The sequence below is a fragment of the Platalea leucorodia genome (assembly GCF_965183815.1).
Source record: "Platalea leucorodia genome assembly, chromosome: 3".
Taxonomy (NCBI): domain Eukaryota; kingdom Metazoa; phylum Chordata; class Aves; order Pelecaniformes; family Threskiornithidae; genus Platalea; species Platalea leucorodia.
Genome location: NC_138825.1, coordinates 127,407,822 through 127,425,442, shown reverse-complemented (window position 1 = coordinate 127,425,442; position 17,621 = coordinate 127,407,822). Strand labels below are relative to the sequence as shown.

The 17,621-nt window shown below is 46.1% G+C and overlaps 1 protein-coding gene across 3 annotated transcripts in view; it reads left to right on the top strand.

The window, feature by feature from the left end:
* The window catches only part of RAB10 (RAB10, member RAS oncogene family), a 52,149-nt gene that overhangs the window by 9,186 nt on the left and 25,342 nt on the right, over positions 1-17,621 (top strand). The window lies entirely within an intron of this gene.

The window sequence follows — 17,621 nt, the reverse complement described above, 5'->3', positions numbered from 1 at the left end:
CAGAAATGCAGAGAGATGATGGGATGGCCACCCTTGGGGTAATGAGAGTATTTGTAGAAGAGGCCCCAGGCAGCCTGAGTTAAGGTGGCCCTGCTGTGGGGTGTCAGAAGTGCACACACTCCATGCTCCACAACCTGCCTTCATCTCGCTGTTGGTCCTGGGTGCCAGGACAGGACCTGGTGTTTGGGAGTCCGCACTCCCGGTGTGTGTCAGCTGCTGCTGGATACCATCAAAAGCGCTACAGTCTGGAGAGATTCCTGCTGGAATTCTCCTTTTGATCTTCAGAGCATTAGATAATGGCCATCAGCTTTGTAAAGAGCTTCTAACAAAGTGGTTTTTAAGAGGCAGAAGAAACAACTGATAAAGAAGGCATGTTGATGTCTAGCTCAGAGCAAGTTCCAGTGCTCCTCATCTAGCTTTTGCAGGAGCTTCAGCCCTGCTGCTGAACTCCGAGCAGGCACCTCTTTGGTCAGAGCTGCTGTCAGCGTTGCGGTTTCTCACCCTGTAACTTACGGTGCTGCTGGTCCCGCTATTGGTAAAACACTTCTTTAACCTCAATTCTTTCCGTGTAAACCCTGGTGTCATTTCTAATATAGTCCCTTTCATTATCGTAGTCAGATGCTTAGTTGCAGAATAGATGTGGGACACGCGGAGCCGGAGCAGGTCCTTTGCTGAGGCGGGATGGCCGACTGGGTGACCGCTCCTGGCTCCCTTCGGCGCAAGGGGTTTATTCCATGAGAACTGAAACCAGGAGTCTCTGCGGTTGCCTTGCACGTGAGCGCCTATTCCCATCGTCTTGGGGCACAGTGCCTTTTCACTGGAGTTGAGAGCTGGCAAGGTTCTAGCTTGAGGCTTTTTTCTTCTTGCAGATGAGGTGTTGCTAACCTTGTTGCAGCATACAGCAAACTAAAGAGTCCAAACGAGTCTTACGGCCTCCAGTGCTGCCTTGGGAGAGGCCAATCTTTTGGGCTAGCAAAAACTTTTGATTCTAGGTGTGTCGTGTGACATTCTCTCCAGTTTTTTCCACCCTTTCAAAGGTACATAATTCCTGTTGCTCAGGCTGTTTTTATGCGTTCAGTTTGAGTGTCGCAGTATTGGTAACAGCTGAAAAAGGTGATAACACTTACTGAAAAATGTGATGCTTCTGGGCAATATTGTAGCAATAGGCTTTTTTTTTTCCCCAATCTTTTTTCCTGCTAATTAGCTGGACAACACTGCCATTCATCTTCTCACTGACTGGAGAACTCGGAGAGGTTGGGTGGAAACATCTGGTGGTATAATACTTGATCTCCTCCAGGAGCAGGGAGGTGGAGGGACTTTCATGGTCACGCTGTGCCGTATAGCTCTGATGCTCGCGGCGTAGAAATTGTCTTCAGATTCCTAGAACTTGGTGTAAACCAAAGATATATACCCGCTGCCGTGCTTCGACTCTGTGAAGTCTCTGTGTTTCTTGATGCTGAAGGGTTCATAAAATAAAGCTTTTTATGAAACTTAGGTATTGGAGTATATGTATAAGTTGATATTTGGTAACTGAAAACATCCTAAATCATACGGCCACTGCTTCAGTTAAATGTGTACCAAATTGCACAGATGTAGTGCAAGCAACGGAGCTTCAAAGTTGAACATACTATATTTAACACTAGACACAATGCCATTCTTTGGAGCCTGTGTAGGAAATAATAGGTGTGTCCTTAACCAGAAATTCCGTATTGAAAATTTTACACAGAAAGGGCTGGGTCACAGCTTATCTCCACCCTCTCGTGAACAGGAGTGATGCTTAGATAGCATCCTAGGCTGCAGTGCTTGGTGCTTCGGTAATGTCAACGCGGATCTAATGCCAGCAACGACAAAACTTGCAGCTGTGGCGTAGTCTAGGTGCTCTGGTTAGGATACTTTCATAAATAATGGTAATATTTTCTGTTTGTAATGAAAGAAACCTGGTTCTCCAGCAATAAGTAGTCACATACAAGCACATGCCTTCTTTTCAGTGGGTTGGAAAAGGCAGCTCACAGTCTTTTATTTAAACATTTAAAAGTCCAAGTGCGGTAACTACCTGGCCCTCATAAAACTGCATTGACTTAAAATTTTTGAAAAACTTCAGACATACTGTGAAGCAGTTAAAGCATCGCAAGCTTTCATTTCTCAAATATTGAGAGTGACTGCATCATGCACACAAAATCTGTTTGGAAAGGACCGGAGAGGCTCTGACTCCTCAGTTTCGCTGTTAAAAGTTTGCAACCCTCGCGTAGTAGCTGCGAGGGTGTTCCAGTGTAGCTCGTGGCTTTCATCTGCCGGCGTGGCTGGAGCTAATCGAGCGTGGGTCCATGGGTTCAGCGGAGAGTGTACGTTCCAGCGAGTTGCCTGGTCTGAAAACGTAAGTGATGGTCTCTCCTTCCTTTCCTCGGCAGTTGTAGCGGTAAGGAGTTTTAATTATTGAAATGAGAAGTAACTGATCTGAGTTTCTGCACTGCAGTAAGTCATCGTTACGGAAGTTGGGAAGGCAAAGAGCTTCTGGGCTCTTCTTGAGCTTCTAACTATTTATAACGGGTTGACTGGCTGAATCGTTTTAATGACCTCCAAGACACAGTACCTGCCTCTTCGACAAAGCTAATGCTTTTCCTGAATGAATCCACTTCCCTCCGTTTATGTATTATCCGTCTTGTCAATCTGCTGAGTGTAAATTAGCCGGGGTAAGTGTTAACTTGAATTTTATTTTTATGTAACTTGAGGACAAAATTACTGTTACAGCAAGTAGTGACAAATTTTCTCTTTCATAAATAGAAGCAGTTTATGTGCAAGCAGATTCATGTACCATATTTATTTTCTAGCTAACAAATATAGCATAAGTAGGCTAAGACATGTATGAAAACTGATTTAGTCGACTGTAATTGAGCTTGAACATACTTAGTGCACACGCTTGGCAATTTAGAGTAGAATTCCAATTAGTTGTGAATTTTCATGTGGACTGTTGGCTTGCTGGAGTCCAGACCTTTCCCTGCCATGATTTTAGGTATGGGACCGAATGGGCTTCGCTGACGAAGGGATTCGCAGGGAGATACGGCTGCTTGACGGGGTGCCCTCTTTAAAAATAGGTGCTGGTGAAGGTGGCTGGCAGAACTCTGCTACCTGGGCTGGAAGTTTATTGAGTATATTAGAAAATGAAAGATACAATGGCAGAGAATTAAATCAGCCTTCAAACCTGGAATTTACTGACACTAAGCAGAGATTTTTGCTGCATGGGAACAACTCTGAAGTAAGTACTGTTTCTTGCTACAGCTTCATTTCCTTTTTTTTCCCCTACTACCTTATGAATAAAAACCTTATTGTCTCTCTTGTCTCTTGGTATGCATAAAACATCACTAAAATAGTTCCTTTGTTCATTTTCTTTTGTTTTGTTTGTGGGAGCCTTGTGTAAGGTTTAGCTGCTGGAATAACAAAATGATAAAGTTTCTTTTTTTCTGGGAGAAGTAACTGCTTGTGTTGAAACTGTGCACGGTCTCACAGACCTAAGTGGCAGCGTAGGTGGTGTCAACAGGAAGCTTCAGTTTTCTTTCTGAGCAGAGAATTTTTTTACATGTAAATTTGAACTGTACTTTCACATGACTTCTGAAACTCCTTGCCTGAATATGTTTAAGTGAAGAGAGATCCTGTGGGACTCTGGCTGGTTGATCTCCTTGCTTTCTGTGGCCACCTCAGATCTTTCAGCACAGCAGGCTATACAGAGGACTGCCTAACCCTAAGCGTTATAGGCTGTATATATTTGGACTTCACTAGACAAAAGTTGCATTAATGCTTATAAATGAGATGAAGGCAGCTGGGGAGGAGATGATGAGAAGGCTTTGTAACTGGTTCTGGCCTGAGAAGTGGCTTCTGTCCCTGTCGTACGTGACAGGTTACTTGCACCAAAGGGAGATTCTGAACCTTCGTCATTGTCTGGGATCTCAGTTTCAGTCGTCTTGGTGTGAATGCCAGGTAGACTCCCTGCACCCAAAGTCCATGGCAGCTGTGCTTTGAACGCATCTACTGAATTGATGCTTAAGTTAAACGTGCCAGATTCTTAACTGTTGGAAATGGCCATCACTTGATGTCCAGAGCCTGGTGTCTGCATCCATTTTATTGGGAAATGGTCCTTGCCCTGGTTATCTCCTGAACTTTGCCCAAGCCCTGATATGGAGAGTGCTAGCTCTCAAATCAAAACCATGAGATGAAAACTGTGCCACGAACGCATAGCCCACTGGCTGAAGTTCTGGTCCTGGGAATTTCCCTTGCCATCAGCTCACTCGCTGCTGGATGTGGCCATAGCGTGCCGTTTGGCGATCATGCCCTGGAAGGTCTGGCAGGCCAGTGTTCATGGGCATAGCTGCAGCAGTTCATGGAGTCATCGTAGAGTCACAGAAGGGTTTGGGTGGGCAGGGACCTCCAAAGGCCACCCAGTCCCACCCCTGCCATGGGCAGGGACAGCTTCACCCAGACCAGGGTGCTCAGAGCCCCGTCCAACCTGGCCTTGAATGTGGCCAGGGATGGGGCATCTCCCACCTCTCTGGGCAACCTGGGCCAGTGCCTCACCGCCCTCAGCACAAACAATTTCTCCCTTCTGTCCAGTCTGAATCTCCCCTCTTTCAGTTTAAAACCATTCCCCCTTGTCCTGTCGCCGCAGGCCCTGCTAAAAAGCCTGTCCCCCCCTTTCTTGTAGGCCCCCGTTAAGCACGGAGAGGCTGCAATCAGCTCTGCCCGCAGCCTCCTCCTCTCCAGGCTGAGCACCCCCAGCTCTCAGCCTTTCTCCACAGCAGAGCTGCTCCAGCCTCTGACCATTTTGGTGGCCTCCCCTGGCCCCGCTCCCACAGCTCCATGTCCTTCCCGTGCTGAGGACCCCCGAGCTGGACGCAGGGCTCCAGGGGGTCTCCCCAGAGCGGGGCAGAGGGGCAGAATCCCCTCCCTCGCCCCGCTGCCCACGCTGCGGGGGATGCAGCCCGGGAGACGCTTGGCTTTCTGGGCGGCCGGCGCACATTGCCGGCTCGTGGCCGGCTTTCCATCCCCCAGCACCCCCAAGTCCTTCTCGGCAGGGCTGCTCTCCACCCCTCCATCCCCCAGCCTGTGCTGACACCGGGGGCTGCCCCGACCCCAGTGCAGGACCTTGCCCTTGGCCTTGTTGAGCCCCATGAGGCTCACAGGGGCCCACCTCTCCAGCCTGCCCAGGTCCCTCAGTTAAAGAGCTCGCCCAAAGTCCCCTACCCTGTTGCTTTGCCAAAGGTAAGAAAACCACATTGTTCTTTTTTACTGCCTCAGCCATCTCCATCAATTTACATCGCCAGTGGTGCATTTATTAATCACCCAAAATTGTGGCTTGAATTGCTGAGGCGCGAGTGCCTGTGCCGTTGTCGCTGCCTTTGAGCATGGAGGAGGACATGGTGCCTCTCAAGGAAAGGTTACTAGAAACCGGGTTGGTTGAGCTCTTGTAGATTTAGCTTTAGTTGGTTAAGATACCTTTCTCTACAGACCTCCGGTCAGGCACCTCTAATTAATGTTTTTAAGCTCATGTATCTTAGTTCCTCCCTCGGAGGAGCCGTCATCCTCATTTTTCCGGAATGTTGTATTTTTTACTAATCTTTGCAAAGAAACTTCATTCCTAGCTTTTTGTTGGCACGTCATTATTTAAATGTATGCAGTAGATGGAGTAAGGGAGCTGGAGCTCGAGCCGTATGGGAGGTTCTTGGTCGGTCCCTCTCCGTGTCACTGTTGGATGAGGCAGTGCCGTTTTAAAATGCCTTCCGAGCGGGTACGTGTGATGGGGCCTCAGCTCCGACCGTCTGCTGAATCCTACTGCTGCCCTTCTTACCTTCTGATTATTTGGATTTGCTGTTTTAATTCCAGGTATGGGGATGAACAGCACTTCACATTGTAATCAATTTATTAAACATCTGAACAATGCCCCTTGAGGAGGAGCAGCTTCATGGAATTCTTGACTCGTTAGTACCGTTTGCTTCCTTACAGCCTTGTGGCTTCTGAGACCTAAACATGTGGACATAATCTATTTTTTTTTAATAAAAATCTTACTGCTTGTGTTTCAGCTAATAGAAAGATTTACTTCTGCAAGTATCCAGTGCGTAATAGCAAGGTAGTGGCCTTCTCTGTCAGAGGGGAGTAAAGTGGAAGGAAAGAGATGTCAAGGTTTGTTTCTGAAGATGATTAATTGTTTAAATATAGGTGACAAGAACAGTGGGGGGGGTGGAAGGTCACAGTTCTATGTAGGTGCAGCAACCTGGTGTATGGAGAACAGGTAATTCACAACACCTCTGTCTCCTTGATTATTTGATTTTTTTTTTACACTTATTTATTTTTTAATATTGCCCCCAAGTGCTCTTAAAGAGTTTCTGGTAGCCATATTGACTTCTGTAATAATATACTCCAGAATTAACATGTAGGTGTTAACTTGTGATTTTAATGTAAATCTCTGAAGAATGATCGTTGAGATTCCAAGTGAGGCTAGTAGAGAGAAAAATTTTGGTGCACTAGAAGGCTGTAGTCTTGACCTAGATTTAATACGCATCCTGGAAACGAATTGATGCACAAAGGAAGCTTGCGTGCTTACAACTTGTCTGCCGCTTTGAAGGGAAACGGGAGCACTTCAAAAAAGAATTTCAAGTTGGGAAGGTGCCCTTCGCTCTTGGAGTTCGGAATCTCGTGATTGTGACCGCGGTCGCCCGCCTCTGCGCCGGCTGGTGGCTGCGGGTGGGACGCGGGGCGGGCCGCTGGGAAAGCTCTGGCGAGGCCGTTGCGGATGGGGAGGCAGCAGAGCGGCCGAGGATCCCCCCGTTTCTGCAAAGCGTGGGGATGTGAATGAATTCACAGCACGCGGCCGTTCCCCGATAAGAGGTCAGGCCGGATAACAACGGCCTTCTATTGTTTGGGGGGATTAAACCAGTTATTTGGGGGGGACGTAAGCCACAGGACCGGATTTGTCACCAAAACGAATATTCAGCGGAGTCCCCCATATCAGTTAGCGTTGATGTGCATAAATCGAGCATCCCTGCCGTGCTGAGCCTTATTGCAGTTGCTTGTTTGTCCGTGATGTGCGACAGCATTCGAAAGCACGGCAAATGCAGGCATCCAGAGTGGGAGAATGTAGGTCACACGAAGAAGCTGCCGTCTCGCAGGATTGTCATCTGCTTCGTTAAGAATAGATTAATTGGTAGGAGATGATCTGGCAAGAGTGCTACTCCTAATGTCCCGCGTTCTCCCCTAACATTACCAACTCTGGAATTTATCTGTATTGATACGGTATTAGTGAAACTTAGCCTGTAAAGATGGTTTTATACAGATGCTATAAAATCATACTGAAAAACTGAAGATTCAGGGAAGAGCTGTGGGGATGGTTTGGAGGGACTGGTAGGGCTTGATCAGTCTATTGAAGAGGAAAGACGCTTTTTAAAAGAATCTCTAGTTTAATCTCTTGTGTTAAAAGCTAAAGGTCAGTTGGTTGTTTGGATTTTGAGAATCTGCTGCATTCTTAAAAATCGAGGCTATAGGTAGTTGGGTGGTTTATTAAGATACCCACCCTCACCCCAGCACATATCACTGGTTAAGAGCCTTCAGCTTGTCTTTACACAGAGAGAGGTGTGGTTATAATTACTTTTCTTGATACCTGCTTTACAAAAATATCCCTTTTCAGGATACTTTGGGTACCGTGGATCCCTAGCAGTCGAAGATACAGCCATTCCCCTGGTAGTTTCTCTGCTTGTTACTATGAAAAACAGTTCCGTGTAGCTGTTGCTATCAAGGTGGTATGGATTGAGGGTGGTGACCTCGAGATAAAGGCGTGAATGTGTACCCAAGCGATAGTTCACCAACTGCTAGGAAGAAAATTAACTCTGTCTCGGCCAAAACCAGGACGAGTACTAATACAAGTCTGCGATGGGTTGTTTAGTGAGTGGGTGAGGAGGAGGGCGCCTGGGGAAGGTCCTTCGGGAAAGGAGAGGCCTCGAGGTGACAGACTCAGTCTGGGGGTGGGAGGATTGACACCAGTGACTGGACGTGTGGGAAAGAGGAGCAGGGAAAAAAATGTAACACTAGCCACATCATCATTTGTGGCTGCTGGAATTGAAGTAATTAAATGGCTTGTTTCTGTTACCATTGTCCTCCCGTGCCTAGCTCGATCCAAACCAGGCTCTCGAACAGGACACTAACCTTGGTGGATGTTTTCTCTTACCCACTTGTTGTGGAACTTGCTTAGACTACTAGAATTAACCAAGCGTACATTTCCTAAGGTTTCATGTAAGGTACGTGTTACTTTATTTAGATGCAGCTTCTGGTGCTCTGTAAATGCTGGATTGTCACGACTTGAAACCTTGCAGAGCCGGAAAAGTGAGTTCGTGCCGCTGCTCTGGTTTGTGCACTCTGCACTAGGAAAGTCTTAGTGCAGAGCAAATGAAACACCGAAACACATGAATTCATTGAATTTCTGTTTTACCACCGCATAAATCCATAGGCTGCTCATATCTCGAGTACTCTGTTATGCTCCTGGTCACTGACTGTCGAAAACAGTGGAATTAAAGGTTTAGAAGAGGACAGCAAAGACAGCCGAGAGGCCATTTCAGCGTCAGCTGCTCCGTGGTTCCTGATGCCCTCCGTGCTGCTCCTGGGGGGCTGCTGCCGGTTCTCCCCGTAGCCTTCTCCAGGTGCTGGCTCTGGGAGTCCTGCGCTGCCTCCATTCGCTTGCTGGGGCCCCTCGGCTCCGACTGCTGGGGCTCTGCTCACCGCTCCTGGCACTGGGCTGCTCTGTCTGAACAGGTTATTTGGGTGCTCCCGACCAGCTGAGTAGGAGTCCTGAGTCACTGTAACTTTGGAGACTGCAAGGAAACTCTCTCATGTAAGTGTGTGTCATGAACGATTGTAGTCTTTATTTTTTTTCGGTAAGCATTTATTTTAGGTCTGACCAGCGTGGTAGTAGCCTTTAGTTAAACTGAATGGGAATCTGCAACGTGGTCTAACATAACCGCTAAGTGTCGTCTGTGTTTGGTGGGCACCCTCTGTTATTTATAACTTACTTTGTTTTGCAGCAGTTTGTATGGAGTCGGCTTAGCCTAATAGCCGCGATCGGATTGCCTGGCTCCTTGTATTCAGCTGGTGAGAGGTACCTGCTCGCCGCCTCTGTTCTCCATCTGCATCTGGCTGTGTTGCTCTGATGAACATGGCTGAACTTAAATTTTTGGAAAGCAACTTCCAAGCTTCTCACTGGGTTAGGATACCCGATTTTGTTTTTGCAGAGGAACTAAAGTTACCTTGGGGCAGAAAAATAACTGTCACTGACTGATGGTTGCTACCTGGTGCAGTTTTCTTCTCCTTTTGCCTGTCTTCTCCCACCTGATCCCCTTCCCTAACCAGAACAGGCAGGTTCAGAAACATCTTGTTAGTTTTTGAAAAAACTTCTCTTAATCTGCTAATTATTAAATTCCTTACTAATTTTCTTTTATATAGGTGCCTGATTTTTGCTTTGTCTTACAGCAGTGTTTGCTTGTAGTGGATAATGTCCCTTCAGCGTTTGGAGTCACCTGCAGCAGTTGGTGCGCTTGCAGGTTTTAGTGTGAGGTCAAGAAAAATGAGACGAAAGGGAAGGTCTTGCTGGAGAGCGTAGCTCGCTGCGTGCGTCAGTCTCGAGCTGTTGTCTTAGCTTATTGAAATGAAAATGATAAAATGGACTTGAGACACGTAAGTAACTTGTCCGGGTTATTGTAAGGGGAGGAACTGGCGCTGGGGTTGCAGTTGTGCTACCCGGAACTCGTCTGTCTGTGTAGGGCTTCGCTTCTGGCCATGCACCCCGCTCTTCCCCAGCTCCCCCCATGCAGGTGGAGAAGACGCCAGGGGCAAGCACTGGGGTAAAACCTGAGGTACCCGGCTCCAAAGTGAGCCGCTAAAGGTAGTCCAGACCTGAGGCCTCCGTAGCCTGCGCGGGCTGTCTGACCTGATTGTGCGTCCCGCGGTAGGTTAGTGGTGTGGGGGGCAATCCGCGACCGACAGCAGCTCTCCGGGAGAGCCACGAAAGAGGTCGGTGGGGCTGGGACGCGAAGGTGGCAATCGCTTGTGTGATATTTGCAGAACCTGCATTCAGTGATCTTGGTTTTCACCTTTCCAAAGCAAGAAGGGAGCTGTTTGTTTTACACGGAAGTTTGTGTTAAACAATACTATATTTTTTTTCTATTTCTTCAAAGAATTCATTTTCATGCATAAGTGTAGAAAAGAGACATACAGGTACTGATATACGTACAAATATGCATATATGGGAGACTGGAGATATGTCTGTGTTGTATATATGTGTACACATAAAACCAGCAGATAAGCATGCACGTGAGTGAGCTTTCTCCTGAAAGAGGAAGACTAGCTGTCTTAGTTACTATCTTGTTTACTCATGAGATTAAATGTATTTGAAAGCTGGAGAGGAGGGTAGATTCAGTATTGTAAAACCAAGAGGTGTGGTGCTGCCATGATAGCTGCTTGTGCAGCCCTCCTACAAAAGCATGAGCAAAATTAGTCTTGCCCGCTAAGTTTCGACTAAGGGTGCTGTGTGTTTGCGTCTTGTCGGACTCTAAAGCATCGATGGGCTTTTCGTTCCGATTCGATCGCTCGGTTTTTGCTGCCGGTCACGCTGCCTTTCCCCCTTCCCACTGCGTTCCTTCCCGAGTGGCTGACCACGCTGCACGTGGTCAGGGCGAAAGACAAGGAAGAGTTCAAGTGCAGTGTAATCCCTTGCTCCCGATGAATAAATGTCTTTGTTAGAGAAAGTAGTTATGACCTAAAGTATCAGTTCCTTACCTGGATCTACAGTTTCTCAGTACTGCTTAAAAGAAGCCAAGTAGTCCAGGTTTTCAGGTTTCCTTGTTGTCTTGGTCTCTCTGATAATCTCATTCAGACTTGCTTTAGTGAGCAAGTTTGAGACTTGGTCTAGTGACTCCTTTTACTGTTTTATGACCGTTTTATCCAGAGAAAGAAGACGCCACGGTTGTCCCCCTGTTAGAGAAGTCCAAGTGAGATCTAAGCTACAAGCAATAGGGGAGGATAATGTGGCTTCCAGCTCCTTTTAGAGACAGTTGCTAGAGTTTTCTCTGTTGAATGCTATGCTTTCTGCCAAAGGTAGCAAATCTCTATTTCAGAAAGAATTGCCATGACTGTAGAGGCTTGTCCCAGCTGGCCTAAAGCTTCCTCCTGTTCCTTACCACGTCAGCTGAATTTTGCCCTCTCTGATAAAACTTAGGCTTTCACTCAAGCTTTTGCCAAAGGATGAGACTGTAAATAGCCTGAGTTTCTCTTCTGAACGGCGATTAGTTTGCAGGTTCGCAAAGTATTCCTAAATACTCCATCAGAAATGTGCGAGTCTTACAAGTGGCACTTTGTGATGGATGCCTGTTGCCTTCTTATCTCCCATGGAGAAGGGAAAGGAGCCGTCCCAGGGAGCTGCGGAGAGGCCGCTCCTGCGGGCCCTGCGGCTGCCTCCCCTTGCTGAGGGTAAGAGCGGCGGTCCGTCTCGCACAGGGGAGAAGCCCTGCTGCAGGCGAGGTGAGAGACCGCCTGGGAGAAAGCAGTCCGTGGATTTCCTCCTGAGGAGTGGGAATCGAGATTATTACCGGATAATCTAATCTGTAAGTAAATGAACCGCTTTTAAGAAGTCACTGCAGCATCAAAACAAAGTTCAATTTAAGTTTTGCTGAGAAACAAGTTTGGTTTTGGGGGTTTTTTTTATACGATGTGGAGTTAAGGTCCTTTAAAACAGGTTCGTATACGTTTGTGTAATCCACGTGTACTTGCACAGGTCTCTGTAGAGCTAGAACCAAGCGGTGCGAGCGTGCCGCGGCACACAATGATCGCCTGGCACAGGGTTTGCTATTGCTCCTCTGCAGTAAACTCTTCCGTCGGAATCTTGTGCTTCGAACACCTTTCACGCTTTGAACACCTTTCACTTCTCAGCAAAGGCCCGGCATTGGGGGCGACACCTGGAAAACCCAGCGTTGAGGCTTTGTTCTGTGCTGAAGGCGCGAAGAAGGCAGAGAAACTTTAGAAATCTAATTCATATAAAGCCTCTGAAAAACAGTATTTGTACTTAAAATGTTGAGTGTCATTGGGAATATTGTGTATTCATGCTGTGTAGGTACGAATACCTTGTAGAATAAATATTTTGGACGACCTAAGTAATGACTGAGATCACGAAGAGCTTAATTAGAAGCAGAACTCTCATCTCTTGCCTGATGCGCTTGTGTGGGGCTTACTTTGGAAGGAGAAACTATATTTACATCTGCAGCTTTCTTAGAAAGTATTTGATCTTAACTGCTTCATTGGTAACAAATGTTAATGTCTGCATATTCTTAGTAAAATAACATTCTGAAGTATTAAAGCTTGTATGCAGGACTTGCATTGACTTCGGAGAGTTTATAATTCTGGACTTGGTATGTTTGGAAAGGTTGTTACTGGGAGAGGTTAGAGCAATCACCTTTTTATTAATGACATTACTGCTTTATCAAGTTTATTATCTGGATTGGGAGCTTGTTTCTGAAGTCATCTTCGGCATTAAGGTGTTAAGCTTAAGAAAGTCTTACAATGTTATAGATCTGTCTCGAGAATGGAGGGATCCCATAATCAGGTAGGTGTATAAAGACTAGACAAAGCTCTACAAAGGTCTCTGCCCCAAAGTTAATTTTGTAGTTTTAAAAGCTTCCAGGCTTAGTTATTGCCCTGCCTTCCTGCTGTTGATAAGTTTTCTTTTATTGCACTTTTGCTTTTTGAACAAAAACATTTTAGGGCTGTTTGTTGGGCCCTCCTGTAAGCTGTGGACACGCCTGAGGGATACAGGTTTTCTGTGCTTCTGTGACGGTGGTGGCGTGCTAGCTAGGCACCTTACGGTTTTTGTGTTACTGTGCCATAAGTCATGGGGCCGCGTTCCTTCCGACTGTGAATCTGAAAGTTGCTAATTCGAGGAAAGATAGCAGATAGATTTCTTTCTGCCTGGTCAGTCTCTTTCTTTGCTTATGCTGGAATTTCTGCAGGCAGTAAAGATAAGATTTATATCCTTTTGTGGCTATTAAAGCACTCGCAAGAGCTCCCTCCGCCTTGCTCTGGTTGTTCGAAGCGGATCGGTGTGGGGGATGTTTGGGTGCACCTTCCAGCCCCTGGAGAAAGTGCCGCAGCCCGGGCTGCGGACCCCTGCCCGCTTCGGGGTTGGTGGCCCCGGGCGAAAGGGGCCACCCAGATGGCTCCCGGTCCTCATCGGAAGGTCTGAATGTGGCCTGAGTTCTGCCGAGTTAATTTGGGTGCGATAGCTGCGGTTTTAAGTACGCCGTTAAGAAAAATACTTGCTGTTGCCGGAGCCTGCAGCGCAAAGGTGGGCAGCTTGGAGACGCGAGACTTGAGTATGAATTCGTGCACGTTTGCTTTTCTTTAGTGAGTTGAAAATACATAGTGCTGTTAAAGTATATTTGCAAAGCAATTACTAACAAGTGAAGTACAAAATGCACTTGTTTCTGTGCTGCTTACGGATGGAGATTTGCCGTATAGGTTGACTGTCGGGCTCCTAGCGCTGCAGCATCGCCCCTCGCTTGCCCTACATTCCCCTTCCTACCGCCAGCGTCCTCACCGAGCTGAATGGTCTCTTTGTTTGGAAAGAATGCAAACAAAATTTGTGCTGTCTGAAAAGGGCTAGCTCATCATTTGTAGCTCTGAAATGGACTGGAAAATAACTTTTTTTTTCTCCCTCCCTCTCGTGCTGGTGACATTCTGTCTTTCACTTTTCAAGAACCTTTGGTTTGTGATTCAGCAACGAAAGAGTGATCTTCACAAAACCTTGGCAGGGGCTCGAGAAGGTGTAAAGTGATATAGAACTGTTTGGATGCAGTGATTATGGATTTAAAACACACTGTTGTGCTGACACAAGTCCTGGGTCTTCATTAATGTCTTTTGTCCGAGAGCCATGGAAACTCAAAACCATTGAGCAAATAGTTCTGTGTTCACCAAGACGTTCGGATATTTAACCTTACACAAATAAAACCGGAATGCTTTGTCGGGGGTCATTGACAGTAACCTCCGCCGATGTAGGGATGGAGGAGCTGGACTTCGGTGGCCTGATGCACCAGTCTGACCTGCCAGCTTCTGAAGCTCCTCTTGGTCTGGGTGTTGGCGGTGACTAGGCAGAAGTGACTTCCAGTGTTTGCGTAGGGGCAGATCTTGTTTGCACATACCATGAGATCAACTAATGGTACTTCTTAAGCCTTGGTACTCGAGGACCGGTAACCTAAAGAATCCATAAATAGCTTCTGCCTTTTTTTTAAAGCCACGAGTTCAGTTTTTGGTCAGGCCTGGGCCCCTATGTTGCTGCGAGCAACTGGTACGAGACTTGAAATTTGCAGGAAGCCCAGAAGTGAGCCAGGAACCTGGGGCGATCTCCCTGGAAGGAGACTTCGGTCGTAAGCTGCAGCGCGAGCTGTGCTGGAGCGTAACAAACACTTCCAGATTTTTGTTTGAAAGCATGGAGTTACATTAAGTGTTTAATAGGCTGGCAGCATACTTCCAGGTTTTTCTGTGAATTCCAGTTTGCCCTGTTGAAGTTGATGAATATCTTACCGACACTTGATGAGGGAGTAATTTCATGCTCATCATTAATTCATTAGTTCTGTCATTATCCTCCTCTGATAGCAATATGTCCGTTCTGCACGCCATTCAATTTTTATGCCCGTTACCCTCTTAAACCCTTTTCCTGAACTTAATGCTACTGGAAACTCCCCATACCTGTAATATCTTCTCTCTGAAGCCTGCGTGTTTCTGCCGGCACAGTGTCGCCGGCGACTCCTTTGGAAAGGCCGAGAACCGAATGGGCATTATAGTGACGCAGAAGTCTAGTTTTTCCAGCCTGTTAAAGCTACTTTTAGAGGCAAATAGTCCTTGCTATTTATAACAGCCTTTCTGTTATGAAGGCTGAACTAGTATTATATTGTAATTGGAAGGGAAGCCGAGTATAACATGGGATTAGAGATTTATTTTATCCCCAAATACTAGAGTTAGCTAAATCCCTCGCAGTGCAGAGAAGAGTTAATTTCCTTGGCTGGGTTAATAGCTTACTTAACGCATGAGAAGTGGCTGTCAAACATCCTGCTTTATCTGGGCAGAACCTAAAAGTAAATGTCCCTGTACAAAATACTTTTATATATGATCTTTTGGTAAATGCTGCGTTCGTTTGTTTCATAGCATTGCTGTGGAGCACTGCATCATAGCAAACAACGTGGTTAAACGCCACAAAGCGTAGGGGTAGTTAGGTGTATTTGGGACAGTTTTGTGTGTTGGCTATTCATTATTCAGCAGGTTTATTTTTCAAACCACATACATATGATCCTAGCTGTATTGATTCATAAATTTAACTGCACATGAGTGATGAAGTACTGCTTTGGCTACCTGGAAAAAAATGGAGCGCTGACCTGAAACCGAGGTCTGAAGGTTCCAAGTTGGTGTCCTAGAAATAGTGGACAACCTCGGCCTTTAGTCACTGTACTGCTTCAAATCCTTAGAAATGGGGAATTTTGCCCCTTTACACTCTGGTTCATGTTTATGAAGTACTTGGGAACCGTAAGAGGCTCCGTGGGGAGCTGCATTTGGTATTCATTTAAAGGTTACTCTCCATTTTCCACTTTGGCTGCGTGTGTGGTAGGTGTCCATCTAGCAAGGGCCGTCCCCGTTCTTCTCCCCGCAGGACACAGGCCTGTGGGGAGGGGGATTCTCCTCCCCCCATCTAAAACTGTGTAGCCCTTCCCAGAGAGGCTCCAGTATCCCGATTTTTATGTGAAAACACTTTACTAATTTAATATTTCAGTGTTAGAATGAAGTAGTGTGTGCAGTACATAGAGCTAAAAGGAGTTGGACTTGGTGGAGTTCAAAGCAGGCTTCCCATGTAGACTTCTTACATAATAGTGTGTTTCATAAATTCTATTTAATCTTACTTGGTATAAAATGACCTTGTAGATTTAGGAGGGAAGTTTGTGATTGCAGCTGCTGCCTTTTGAAAAGTCTAAATATAAACAGATTTTTGGAAAGCATGAAAAACTATCAGCGGTGTTTCTCTGATTTGAATTGAAAGTCAGAACTCTGGCATCTAATTAGTGTCAGAGCGTTTTGAGAAGATGGCTTGTAGTGTTCCTGCTCCGCTGGATGCAGTCTGTGCGAATAATTCTTGTAGGCAATTTTGGGAAGAGAAGGTTGAAACGAGTCATGGTCCTCAAGCCTCTTCTGCTGTGGAGGAGCTGGTGGGGAGTCCTCATCCTGGCTCGTCTTGCATGGCATCCGTCTTGGTCTGAGCCCGTCTCTTCTGGGGAAGAGCCGTTAGTTTGTACCCATTGCACAAATGAGGTTTCACCGACGTCTTACACGATGGTGTTCACGTTTCCCTGCCTCGGGTGGAAATTTCTCACCAGGTGCCTGCAAGATCGTATTTGCCTGTTGTAGGGTTGCCTCTCCACTGGATTCCAGGTACTCCATGAAAGTAAAACGGTAATCTCTCAGCCTTCGGTCTTCCTTCTTTGCCACGTGAAAACAGCTGCTGATTCACAGAAGAAATTCTTAGGTAACAGGCATGTAATGTTGCATTTTGTACTGCTGACACCCGTCCCGTGTTTGTATTCTGTCTTCAAGATTATCAGTTCCTTATTGCAGTCGTCCTTCGTACAGTGCCTCTCACTTCTGTGAACAGTAGACTTCAGATAGGACAATTAATAACAAAAATATTAAATACTGGTTTCAGTATTGGTCTCGGCTAAGGATTGGTCTTCAGTTTCATAGTTTCTTCTTTCCTAATTCTTCTCAGGACAGTTCTCCTTCATCTCCTCTTCAGTCAGGCCTTGCAAATCCCAGTTAACTAACCTCCTTGCAATACTATTTAGCTCAAGAGACAGCTTAGGGCTGCTGCCGCTTGTTTCGGTGGTGTAAAAAGCAAGATGACTGTTTTTAATAGTCTGGAGGCTTGTCACACACTCTGGTGTAGGCTCTGGCATTGACTGCTCCGAGTTACGATAAACAGGTAATAAACATTAAGATTTCCATAGTTATTCTTGTTATTCTTACAGGCAGGTTACTTGAATAAGATTAATAGAAAGGAGAATCTTGGGGAAAAGAGGCATTTTTTTTGGAGAAGTTTCTGAAATGGTGGTGTCACAAGGATTAGGTATACAAGTAAAAAAAAAAATTCACCATGATATTTCACATAGTTTTTCAGCATATGCAAAATATTGTGGTTTAATCCTTTTTGGGGAAAGAACCCTTTTAAAAAAGAAGATGAAAGCTTGCTGCTTTGTTTAGGATGTTTAAATCTATACCCAAACTCCCAAATTTCTTTTTGGAAGTTCTCCAGAAAAATGGCAAAAACCTCATATTTTTCGTTCTTAAAAATAAGCAAGAAACTTAAAAGCTTTTACAAGCCAGATCATCGTAACAGTGTTAGCTGAAGGTGTCCGTTGACCGACTGTAGGCGCTTCGAGGCCCTGTTTGCGCTGGTAGCCGTGCTCCTCTTGCATTCCAGCTTACCGGGCCGTCCCTGGTTTACCTGGCGATTCAGGAAAAGAAGGAAAAAAAGCTGCTCTTCTGTCCGCAGCAATTCTGAGTTG